The sequence below is a fragment of the Peromyscus eremicus genome, unplaced genomic scaffold, assembly GCF_949786415.1.
Source record: "Peromyscus eremicus unplaced genomic scaffold, PerEre_H2_v1 PerEre#2#unplaced_192, whole genome shotgun sequence".
Lineage (NCBI taxonomy): Eukaryota > Metazoa > Chordata > Mammalia > Rodentia > Cricetidae > Peromyscus > Peromyscus eremicus.
The window spans coordinates 113,145-126,376 of NW_026734429.1; the positions used below are offsets into that span (position 1 = coordinate 113,145).

At 36.5% G+C, this 13,232-nt stretch overlaps 1 long non-coding RNA gene across 1 annotated transcript; it reads right to left on the reverse strand.

The window, feature by feature from the left end:
- Positions 1 to 6,375: 6,375 nt before the first annotated feature.
- LOC131901668 (uncharacterized) lies at positions 6,376 to 7,892 on the reverse strand. Its single transcript, XR_009376829.1, has 3 exons — positions 7,580 to 7,892; positions 7,326 to 7,386; positions 6,376 to 6,526 (listed from the first exon to the last, which is right to left on the reverse strand). It is a non-coding gene; the product is annotated as an uncharacterized LOC131901668 (long non-coding RNA).
- Positions 7,893 to 13,232: the final 5,340 nt, after the last annotated feature.

Consider the following 13,232-nt stretch of genomic DNA (forward strand, 5'->3'; position numbering starts at 1 on the left):
TTGTACAACATAAAGGATTCTTAATGAAATTTGAAGTCTCTTGGTGATGCATTTGTATCCAGCAGTTATATCTGCTCTCATATTTCTAGTAGAAATGTTTCCTAAAAAACCACTCCTTGGTCCTTTCCTCGTCAGAACTGTCTCTGTTCATGCTGTCCATTTTTCTACCTTTTGTGAAAATGTGCTATGAGAAATTTTGAATTTGATCTCTATGTGGCATAAAACTTAGTCAATGGAATTGATAATTGCAAGCATTTGATTGTTATGTGAAGGCTTAGGGAAAGCTTGCCAAGTTTAGGATGGACCATCACTAGAATAAGTTCAAAGAAAAACAACACATGGCTCTTTTGGATACATGAACACAATGTATGACTCTTAAGAGTTTGAGTATGTTTCAAGAATTGAAATGTCTGTGTAATCTGCTCCTCAACCAATAAAATCTCATTCTTGGAGCACCAAGTCTTACGTAGTTTTGGGTGGTATCAATCTTATATTTCTTCTGGGTAACCTGTGCTGAGGTAAAGATGAACTTAGATCAGCCATCCACACCTTACTATATTAATGGCATGTTCATTGGCTTGGATAGAAGGCTCAGCACTGAGAACACTACCTGTTCATACACAGGGCCTGACTCTCATTTGCTGCACTCACAAGACAGCTGACAACTGACAATACCTCCAGTCACAGGGGATCAGACACCGTATTCTGGTCATCATTATTACCTAGTATGAACATGGTATACTAACTTGCAAAAACTTATGCACTTAAATAAAATTTCACTCTTTTCTAAGATGACAGGCACATAAATAAAGACTTTCTTACAATATGGAATCACATATATATTTGTCCTTTTACCATTTGCATATCTGGTTTCCTAAGAGGCAAGGTGAATGTACTCAAGGACATGGAAATACAGGTAGATGTGAAAAATCTGGTGTAGGTGCTAGGAATCAAACTTGGGTACCCAATAGGACCAGTACTACTGAGCCAAATCTTCAGATCGCAAATATGTCATAATTGTGGTGATGAAGATGTCCTACTGCTCTTTCTGTCTCCTGTGACTTGAAGGTGAAGGAAGTCTCCTCTAGATGGTTGTCAAAGGATTCAATGGATTTCTATACCTCTATAAATGGACTCTCTATATTGTTTTTTCATTGTTAACACATTTCTCTTGATGTGAGTAAAGATAACAAAAGCTTTTGTTGAATCCTGTCACAGTCCAGCCAGATTATATTATGAAAAATCCCATAATTTGAGATATGCTTTTACTTTTGGAATTTTTTTGAGACAGGATGTGTCCAAATAGGCTGCCCTTGAATTTACCATGGGGACCAAGCTGGCCTCAAACTAACAGAGATTGGCCCAACATATTCTCCCTGGGCTGGAATTACATCCATGCACCTCTAAGTAAAGAAATATGGGTTTCTAAGTGACCTACAATGGAATCAGAAAGAGAAGGGATAACACATATTTAAAAAGGAACAATAAATGTTTTGAAGAACATAATTTTTTTAATTCTATAATTTAAATGGGCAAATCATTTTATATGTTCTCAATAACTGGGTTATTTTCTTTACTGGTATTTTCATCCACTTAAAAATGTTTGAACTGCACTTGTGTGTCTATACCTGTGTGAGGAAATGTATGCAGCACTGAGAGGGCAACTTACATTTGTCTTTTATCTACTTCCCCTATGTGAAATCTAGTGATGAAACTTATGGAGCCATTTAGATGCAAATGACCTCAATGGCACTTATTCAAGTTTAAAAATAATTTATGTATGTCTTGATGTAGGAGTGTGCATATGTCCATGCCCAAGTATAGAAATAAGAAAAAAAAAGTTCTAGGAGTAATATGGATCACCCAGAGGTAGAACTCAGGTCCTCAGGCTTAGCAGAAACAGTTTTACAAATTGACACAATCCCCTGACATTTGATTGTGGTTCTGAGATAATGTTATAAACAAATGCTTAGTCCCTATGATAAATTTTGAAAAATATATGGTTGCAAAAATATTTTAAGATGCAAAGAAGATTTATTATTCAAATTGTTCTTTGTTCTTCTATCCCTCTATGAAGTTACATTTACAATCTGAAAATATGACAATAATTTAATGTTGAAGTATTTCTACAAATCTTATTTGAGCACCTGTGAGATGAGTCATTGGTAAAGTCTTTGGTGTGCAAAGCTGGAAACTAGACTATGATCACCCTATTAAGAGGACCACAAAGCTGTCTTCTGGTCTTCACATATCTGCCATGAGCCTACGACCCATAATCATTTCACACGTCATTAAATGTTTCGTACAAGAGAAATCTTAGTGATATTACATTACCTGGCATCTCTGGATAATTGTCATGAAGGAAGTATTTGAAGATGAAATGCCAAATGGTTAACTCATGTGGATGGGACAATCATGAAACATCAAATTATATAAGTATTCATATATAACATAGCAAGCTATGGTATGTAGTGCATGGTGGATTGCTGATTATCCTACTTTATTACATCTTTATCAGATAAATGAAAATACTGCTCTGAATACACAAATGAGGTATTTAATGTTTCTTATTTTCTCTTCCATTAAGCATTTTAACATTAACATTGTTAAATTGGGTTGAAAAAAGCATACATGATGGGAGTACATCATCTAGCTTTGGACTTGTACTCAGAAGGTGTTCAAATGTATCCCTGAATCATTACTCACATTCAAGCCAAACAGAATTACAAGCACATATCTCAAGGGAATTTGTGAACATATGAAAAACAAAGCCAACAACAAAAACCCACCACCATTTTACAGACAACCTTACTTGAAAAGTATGATCACACACTGTTTGATATTTAAGTAAACAGTGGACTACTTAGATTATGGGTATACCATTCTATACATTACAGCAGAAAAATACCTATCACTAAGAAATGTACAATGGAAAATGAGAAAAAGGCAAAGGAGAAATACAAAGGCAACAAAATAAACATCACTAAATGTACTTTTCACATATATAGCACACTTTAGTATCAACCTCAAAAGTTTCAAGATAGAAATTACAATGCAGTGATCTCTACCATTAGTCCTAAGTGAACATGGTAACTAATTTATTTCCTTCAACTGTGTGATGAAAAATAAATGAAACATGATTTTTTTTTCTTGAAGCTGAAGACAACTGTGACATCTTTACCAAATTGTTTACATGAATATGTTTTTTCCCTTGTATGAGTTTGTCATCATTTCCACACTTCAAAATGATATAAATAGACTTTAAAAATTTTACAGCACTAGAGATAGGACTGGACAGTTAAGAAATGTTCATTCCCAGGACCAAGGTCTGATTTTTGACAACTTCCTGTCATTCATCTCCAAGATCCAATGATCTAACATTTTCAGGAACCAGTTCACATGATCACATACCCAAACAAACAGAGACGCATCACATAATTACAGGTACAACAATTGTTTAAAGAAACAATTTTAAATGAAGGGTTTTTTCTCTTGTAAGCATTAATTACTATAACAGGTGTTGAAGCATCTAAAAGGCTTTCAAAGTTTTCTTTATCATGAATCGGTCTATGTAACAGAAATCCAGCATATAGGCTTGAAGCCAAAGAAATCAGTCCTTCTAAGCCGCTGGTAACATTTCAAATTTTTTAGGAAATGCTGCCCTGCAGGAGTAAACATGTGAGTGTGGTTAGGCTTTAAGAAATTATATCCACACACCATTTCCAGGTCCCATTCTCTGCTTCAGGCTGCAGTTTAAGGATGTGAGTTCATAGCCTCCTGCTTTAGCTGCCATGTCTGACAATTATTGCCATACTCTTTCATGCTGATGCTGTATCCCGTTGAAACCAATGGCCAAATTATACTGGTTTATAAGTTAGTCCGGATTATATCACAATAGAAAGGGAAATAATACAAATACATAATTTTTTTTTTTTTGTTTTTCGAGACAGGGTTTCTCTGTGTAGCTTTGCGCCTTTTCATGGAACTCACTTGGTAGCCCAGGCTGGCCTCAAACTCACAGAGATCCTCCTGGCTCTGCCTCCTGAGTGCTGGGATTAAGAGCGTGCGCCACCACCGCGCGGCTAAAATACATAAATTTTTATACCTGAATTAGTTATTTAATGCAATTTAAGACGACAATATCTAAAATGGTTACATTATCATTTAATTCTGTAGTTCAAGTTCCAAAACTACACAGAAAAAAAACGCTGTCTCGAAAAATCAAAAAAAAAATAGTGCAAGTTTTTACACTTATGAAAGGAAAGGTACCCTAACTGTCAGAAGTCAGCCATTAACTAGAGGTATGAAGGGAAGATATCCTGGATACCTCCTATTGTGAGGGAAAAGGTAACCTGAATATTGAGAAGTCAGAATACACCTGATGCTGTGCTTCAGTGGAAAATAGTCTCCATGCAAAAGGTATTAATCCTGCTCCTCTTGAACAGGGAGCCCTTACAGTTGGACTCAGCTCCACACTGCTAAGAGAGTTTCCCATGAGAGATGTCCATTGCTACTGTTCTCCACTCCCCTGAGGGAGTTTCTCAGCAGAGCTGTCAATTCATTTTCTGTTCTGCTTTATTAGAATTTCTAACAGAGATGTCCGTTTCTTCTCAGCTACAACTCAATTTGTTATAACTGGTTCTGGATTCAGGAACAAAGTGTGTTTCTTTGACTCTGATTTTAATGTCAGGATGTTTTTCACTCTGATTTCAGGGCCAAAAGGTGTGTCATTCACTGGTCCTATTTTCAGGGTCAGTGTTTGTTTAAGTGGCTGCCTCATTTACCCTATACAAAAGGCTTCATAAATTCATAAAATTTTCCATGAATGTTTTGCTGTAAACAATATAAAAGCAGACACCATAATGCCTGAACATTTTTTGACACTGTCAAATACTTTTCTATTTAAAACATACTCTTCTGTAACTGATTATATGTGTGTTGCCTAAAGGCTTAACAAATACTTTATAAGCAGATGGCCTCCGTAACTTTTTCATATAGGTGCATATTGAAATTTCATATTGAAGACAATTGAATTGTGCAGAGGTTCTACCACACTAATTGTATTCATATGTTTTCTCTCCAGTGTATGTTCTTTTATGTATTTGCAGATTGTAATGACATGCCAAGGCTTTACCACACTAATTACATTAATAGAGTTTGTCTCTAGTATGTGTTCTTTTATGCCTTTGAAGATATCTGTGATGTGCAAAGGTTTTACCACACTGATTACATTCATAGGGTTTCTCTCCAGTATGTGTTATTTTATGCATTTGAAGATGACTTGATATGTAAAGGCTTTACCACATTCTTTACATTCATAGGGCTTCTCTCCAGTATGTGTTCTTTTATGCATTTGAAGATTACAATGAAATGCAAAGGCTTTACCACACTGATTACATTCACAGGGTTTCTCTCCAGTATGTGTTCTTGTATGTATTTGAAGACGATTGTGACTTACAAAGGCTTTACCACACTGAACACATTCATAGGGTTTCTCTCCAGTATGGGTTCTTTTATGCATTTGAAAAGTACTGTGCCATGAAAAGGCTTTACCACAGTGATTACATTCATAGGGTTTCTCTCCAGTATGCTTTCTTTTATGTTCTTTAAGATGACTTTGACGTCCAAAGGCTTTACCACACTGATCACATTCATAGTGGTTCTCTCCAGTATGTTTTCTTTTATGTGTTTGAATAACTTTGTGACATGCAAAGGTTTTACCACATTGATTACATTCATATGGTTTATCTCCAGGAGGTGGCCTTTTATGCCTTTGAAGATGACTGTGAAGGGCAAAGGCCTTACCACACTGATTGCAAACATGTGGTTTCTCTCCAGTGTGTGTTCTTTTATGTGTATTAAGATGGTTATGACTTGTAAAGGCTTTACCACACTGATTACATTCATAGGGTTTCTCTCCAGTATGTGTTCTTTTATGCCTCTGAAGATGACTGTGATATGCAAAGGCTTTACCACATTCTTTACATTCGTAAGGTTTCTATCCAGTATGTGTTCTTGTATGCCTTTGAAGATAACTGAATTGTGCAAAGGCTTTACCACATATATTGCATTGACAGGGTTTCTCTCCAGAATGCGTTTTTGTATGCCTTTGAAGATAACTGAATTGTGCAAAGGCTTTACCACATAAATTACATTGATAGGGTTTTTCTCCAGAATGGGTTCTTGTATGCATTTGAAGACTACTGAATTGTGTAAAGGCTTTACTACACGTATTACATTCACAGGGTTTTTCTCCAAAATGAGTTTTTTTATGCATTTGAAGACTACTTTGACAAGAAAAGGCTTTACCACATGATTTCCTTCATAGGGTTTCTCTCCAGTATGCTTTTTTTTATGTTCTTGAAGATGGCTTTGAAATTCAAAAGCTTTACCACAGTGATTATATTCATAGTGTTTCTTTCCAGTATGTTCTTTTTCATACATTTGAAGAGTACTGGGATATGAAAGATCTTTAACACATTGAGTGTATATAGTATGTTTCTTTCCAGTTTGATTTTGTTCATGACTACAAAAATTATGGGACATGTAAAAACATTATCACATCTAATACACTGTTTAATATTTATATCTGTATGAATTAATTTTACAATTTGGTTCAGTTGTAAAGAAGAACTAGATATTAAGGTTTTATCATTGTTCACACTCATCTTATTCCACTTTATTAAGAGTTGGTTTGCATCTGTGAAGATATTGTGTTGGTAAGATCCTTTAATACATGAGTCACATATACAGAATATTTTTATATATGAGGTAATTCATATATTTGAAGAAAACTGGAAAGTGACAGAGCTTCAACATCTGCATTGCATTAATAAACTTTCCTATACTGTGATATAGACATTAAGATTTCTTCACAATAACTGACAGTAGACTCTTTACTCTAACTGCTCCCTCTCTTAGCAGCACAATCACAACAAGTTTACAAACTACATTACCATTACTATTCACTATTTGCTTATTAAAAAGCTTTAAAAATATAATTATCACCTCTTCACTATGTATAATTTTATAATATGAGTAATATGAAATGAATGAATTGCCAGTTCTATAGCATATTTCCCATGGTGCTATGATTCAAATTGAGATATCTGCTAAGGCATTGTTCCCTTGTCTTTTTTTTTAAGAATGCCTTGTAAATTTATTTCAATAATTTAAAGTAGAGATATATGGTTTTCTGAAAATTTAATAATCATTGCTATACTTTAATCTGTGCTTATTTACACTGTTGCTTTTGGTTAAAACTTCCAGGATACATTTTAATTTCTTGAGAGGCACATTTGTATCAACTTGCACAAGAAAATTACCTTTCATCTCCTCTAGAACTTTGAAGATGCTCTTCAGTATTATGGTCTTCCCAATTGTATCCTAAGACAAAGTACCAAAAAATAGGTTATTTTCTTTAAAACTGTCCAAAATTTATGTTACTATCTTCAATGAAACTTAGAATATTACTGATTTATTCACCTAATATTCTTTCTCAATCAAATTACACAGACGTATCCAAATCCTAAGAACAGTTGTCCTCTCATTTTAAAATGTGAAGAAAAATCTACCTTACCTATAATAGTGAGGTTCCTGTAGGTTTCCAGCATCACATCTTTGTAGAGATTCTTCTGGGAAGGATCCAGTAAAGTCCACTCTTCCCAAGTGAAGTTGACATGCACATCATCATAGGTCACTGCATTCTAAAATATCCCATACATGAGTAAAAGAGAAACCATAATACTTACAAGATTGTAAATGTATACTTCTTTGAGAGTATAGTCATATAATTCTGAAGCTCCCCACACTTACTTCATGACATACAAATTATATGTAATCAACAAGTCCCTTTTGAAGGAAGTTGAATAGGAGGATCACTTCTGTCATTTCTGTTCCCTTTGAATGGGATATCATCTTGCAAGAGAAATGGTTATTAACAAATATATAGAGAGAAGTAAACAGATCAACAGTACAGAGTACACACAAGAGAAATTATATCAACAATTACTAAATATAGAGAAAAATAAGATGGACAATCTGGGTGTATTGGCTCATGCCTTTAACAGCAGGACTCAGAAGGCAGAGGCAGATATATCTGTGTCTGAGTTAAATCCCAGCCTAGTCTATGCAATCAGGTCTAGGAAAGCCTATAGTACATGTTAAGACCCTGTCTCCCAAGCAAATGTCAGCAGAACAAGAAAGAAAGAACTAAGAAGGTTTTACTACAAAGAGTTATGCATTTACTTTAGTTCTGTATTTCTCAAGAATGCTGAAGTGCCACAATTCAAACTATAACATAAGTAAAAATTTACTAAAAAGTAGTGCATGTTTAAATAGTTATAAAGGGAAAGATGAAAGCATTAGCCACATAAATGTTGACCATAAATAATCAATACAGATTATGTGAGAGAGATGGCAAGCTAGTAAAGACCTCTTGCTGGTCTTGCATAGAGGTGGGCTCAATTGCCAGTACTTACATGAGGAAACATATCTATCCATTATTCCAAGTTCAGGGTTACTGAGACCATCTTTTGATCACTGTGAGGATCAGGTACCCACATGGTACATATCCATGCATTCATATAAATACTCATATTCATTTCAAAATCAAAATAAATGTAACAGACAGGAGAAAGTTCATGCACCTGCAATGCAATGACTCAGAAGGCTCAAGAATGTTAATATCATGGATACATGCCACATAGAGAAATAGAATGATAATGTGTGTCAAATTTTAAAATTCAAGTTATATGTGGAGCTCAGTACAACAGCATATGCTTGACATTTACAAAAACCTACATCATAGGCCCATCATTCAATAATATAAAAACAAAAAAGCCAGGAATGTTCACCCACATTAATCAGTGGACTTGGGAGCCAGAATCAGGGGGATTTGTGGGTTTCAGGTCAGCCTGGTTACAGAACTCCTTTCAGGACACTCAGGGCTACACAGACAATTCTTATATTAAAAAAATACCAACAATATTAAAAGACCAGGTTAACAAACTGCCTTAGCACTAAATAGCAATTGCTTCTACTCTACCCTATGTGATATAGAGATAGAATCTCTAATGGTGGTGAAGGCATGACAATATAAAGAAGCTGGCTGATTAGTTTCAACCACAACTCAGTACACACAAAATACAGGAAATCAGTTGAGGCTATAGAGATGCTTATCACACAACTAGTGAAGAATTTTCTTCCAAAAGGCTCCTCCTACTAAAGATGCAATGAAAAGAAAGTCACCAAGGAGAGACACATGTTCACATATATCATTGTGTCTGAGAGCTTTTTCATTCAATCAAAGATGTTCTAAACCAGGTACCTATAGGCTCATGATCATCTAGGAAGAAAATGCATTTAGTCACTTCAATGATCCTCATAGTTTGCAACATCCCCTACACGATTTCAAATGTTCAAAGCCTCTCCTGACATACAAGATGGTCTCTTGATGGTGACATTTGTGAAATCAGAAAATGGATTATAACTTTCCAAAATACAATGGCACAGAAAACCGTTTAAAATATAACATAGAGAAATGGAGACATATCAAGGGAAGATTAGGCAAAGACAATACTGAAATAGAGCAGGACAGACATCAAATTCTCTATCTCTATCTCAGATGCATGAGGATTCATTATGAACAGGCTCAGATGGCCCTATTGATGCAACTTCTCATATAATTCTCTTTACTTCATCTCCATATATGCAGCTAGTGCTCTATGGGAGATGTCCCATACCTTATGTATCCCAACATCATGTGGTCACAAAATATAATCCAGGCTGTTGCAAAATATTATTTTAAGATGTGTTATATTTGTCTATTCTGTGGAACAATTATTTTAACATACAAAAGTAACTTGCATTCTTTTATGTTACATATGTTTAACTCTGTGAGGCTGTGATACTTTGCCTGTCTAAAATACCAACTTGTCTAACAGCCAGTAGCTTGGCAGAAAACGTTAGGCAGGGCTGTCTGGCAGAGAGAACAAATTGGAAGAGAAAACTGAAAAAAAAAAGGAAGGAGCAAGAAAAAGAGAGGACACCATGGGGTAGCCACCCTGCTACACAGCAAACCATGGAGTAAAAAGTAAAGAAAGATATACAGAATAGAGAAAGATAAAGGCCCAGAGGTGTAAGGTACATGAGATAACTTAAGTAAGGAAAAGCTGCCTACATACAAGCCAAACTAAGGCCAGGCACTGATAAAAAAAAAAAAAAAAAGAATAAGCCTCCCTTTGTGTGATTTATTTGAGAGCTGAGTGGCAGGCCCCCCAAAGAGTAAAGAGTTAAAAAACAAAAACCAGCAACACCAGGCTTCATCCTCACAACTTCATGCAATGGACTCTCACAGGCTCCTCACTGGGTTTCTGACTCTTAAACATAGAATTCTGCAACAATGCTGAACTGAACCCCCAGACTAAGAATCCATGACCTTCAATATTGATTCTTTCTTGTTTCCAGGACCAGTAGATGATGGGTGATCCTGCAAAGTTTGACTTCTTAATTCAGATGGACACTGACATGCTTGGACCACAGGTGCAGCAGGTTTTGTATGAAGTTGCTTTTAGGAGTAGGAATTACCTTGTTTAATCCTTCCATGACTTAAAGCCAAATAAAATTTTGTAGTCAAATTATCATACAAATGGCCTCTAACTTATTTTATTTTATTTTATTTATTATTTATTTGATTATTTATTTATTTATTCATTCTTTTTTTTTTGGTTGTTTGGAGACAGGGTTTCGTTGTATAGCTTTGTGCCTTTCTTGGAGCTCACCAGGTAGCCCAGGCTGACCTCAAACTCACAGAAATCCACCTGGCTCTGCCTCATAAGTGCTGGGATTAAAGGTGTGCAACACCACAGCCAGGCTTAATAATTTATGGGTTTTTTGTTTTTTTTTTTAGACAGGGTTTCTCTGTGTAGCTTCTGAGCCTATCCTGGAACTCACTCTCTAGCCCAGGCTGGCCTCAGACTCACACAGATTCACCTGCCTCTTCATCCCAAGCACTGTGATTAAAGGCATGGGCCATCACTGCCTGGCTGCTTAATTTTTATTGAGTCTATTTCCTACTGAAATTCTATACTCTCAATCTCCACTTTCTGCTATTATTCTTAACATTTGTATCTTCCTGGTCATCAAGATAGGTCAGTAAAGTTCTCTGTGAAACTTTCTATGATTTTTGCCCCCTAAAGTCCTGATATCATCCACATTCTTTCAAAAGACTACATTCTCAGGTTCTACCTACCATCAAAATCACCTTTGGTGTTCCATTTTTTGTTCTAACTTGCTTTTATCCTGCTGTGATTAAATTTTGCATTCCCCATATTCTATCAACCTTGTGACATAGAGGTTCAGGCTCCAGGTTGCACATTGAACAACTTAAATAGGGACAGAAGACTGCAAGTCTACCCCCTTGTACACATGGGAAACTTACACAGTAAAGACATTTACAAAATTATTACTTAAGTACCCAGTGATGTGAAACATCAGGACATTCTTCAGTGACAGGGTCCTGAGGTGAAGATCAGAAGGGATGAGAAAGAAAGCAAAATATAAGGTAGAAAAGATAAAAGCTGGGGTGGAGAGGTATTGCACAAGGTATGTCTCATGTCAACTATGCTTCTTAAGAAGAATAGCACCTTTATACTACTTCTAGGGGCAAAATGGAAGGAAAAGGGGAACTTCTAGGAAGTCAGCAGAAAGTATCATACAACAGGATAGACACAGAGAGGAGGCTAATCAAACCGTGCTGCACAAGGGGAAAAAGGTTATCTCAAGCATATTACTGACTAAGCCCACAGTGATCTGTGGATGGATAACCATAGCCATATTTGGTGAAAGAGTTGGATTCTTGGGATCTGAAGCAACCCCACCACAAAGGCCCTGATTCAAGACCATTGCCTGCTCTTCAAAGCATATTCCTGGTTTTAGGGAAGGAGCTCTGTTTTATTGTCAATATGTTATGCCTTTAGGGAAAGCTCCCAAGGCCTAGGCCCCAGGCTGTTACTAGCTCTCCCAAGAATTTTTCTAATCCCTGCCTGAAGGCCTAAAGAAATGTAAGAGTTTTCTACTTTTCTTTCTTTCATTTTTTTTTTCATTGAGACAGGATTTCACTGTGTAGCTTTGCACCCTGTCCTGGACATAACTCTTCAGACCAGGCTGGCCCCAAACTAACAGAGATGAACCTGACTCTGCCTCTTGAGTGAGTGCTGGGCAAAGTCATGTACCACCACTGAACTGCTAGTGTTTTACTTTTCAAATACTTGTCACCTGGTGTCATATTACCCATATGGCAGACCTTGGTTTATCTTAAGAAGAAAAGTGGAATTTTTTGGCATGCGAGGACTTAAGGTTGGTTATGACCCTGTAATTCCTCAATGAGCAGTTTGTTAGAGTCCCATTCTTTGACACAGTGTTAGGCCTGGTGGCTTGTTGTAAATCAGGGGTGGCATCTTTGTAATTGTTTGGTTGCAGCCAAAATTCTGGACAATCCTGGTAAACAAATGTGTATCCTATTGTCCTAATCTCTAACAGGCCTGGCTACAATACTCTTAACTTTGAGTGGTTTTCTTTTCTTTAACACAGGGTTTCTCCATGTAGTTTTGGTGACTATCCTGGATCTTGCTATGCAGACCAGGCTGGTCTAAAACTCAGAGAGATCTGCCTGGCTCTGCCTTCTAATCCTGGCATTTCAGGTGTGTATAACCACTGCCTGGCAGGGTTTTTTTTTCCAGGCAGTACTCCCTCAGTTATATTCTATTTTGTGAGATTTCCTATCTCCTAAGAATTAATAAATCCTTTATATCACCATTTCAAATCTTCTCTCTCACACCTTAGTTGTAGAGTGCAACGTAACACATGAGATGCCTTTTACAACCACCACAAAATTAACTATAAATGAATCTTACACATGAAAGTTAAATACAAAGTGCTGAACATCTAGAAGGTACTGGACAAAATAGGCCTGCTTTCAATGAATGCACCAAAAGTATGTTGAAGTTGACTACAAAGATATTTCTATACACACCTCCCTACTCCCAATTCTGTGAACAGATTCGGCCCACAAAGTTATCCCGAGGCCTGCCCTGGGAACAGGAAGTTTTAAGGGTAATATCGGACCTCACAGGACAGGGATTCTGGCTGAAGTCTCCCCCCAGATCTGAGAAGGACCCACCACTCTGGCTCCTGAACCTTACTCACAATGCTATTGTTTTCACGCTCACCCA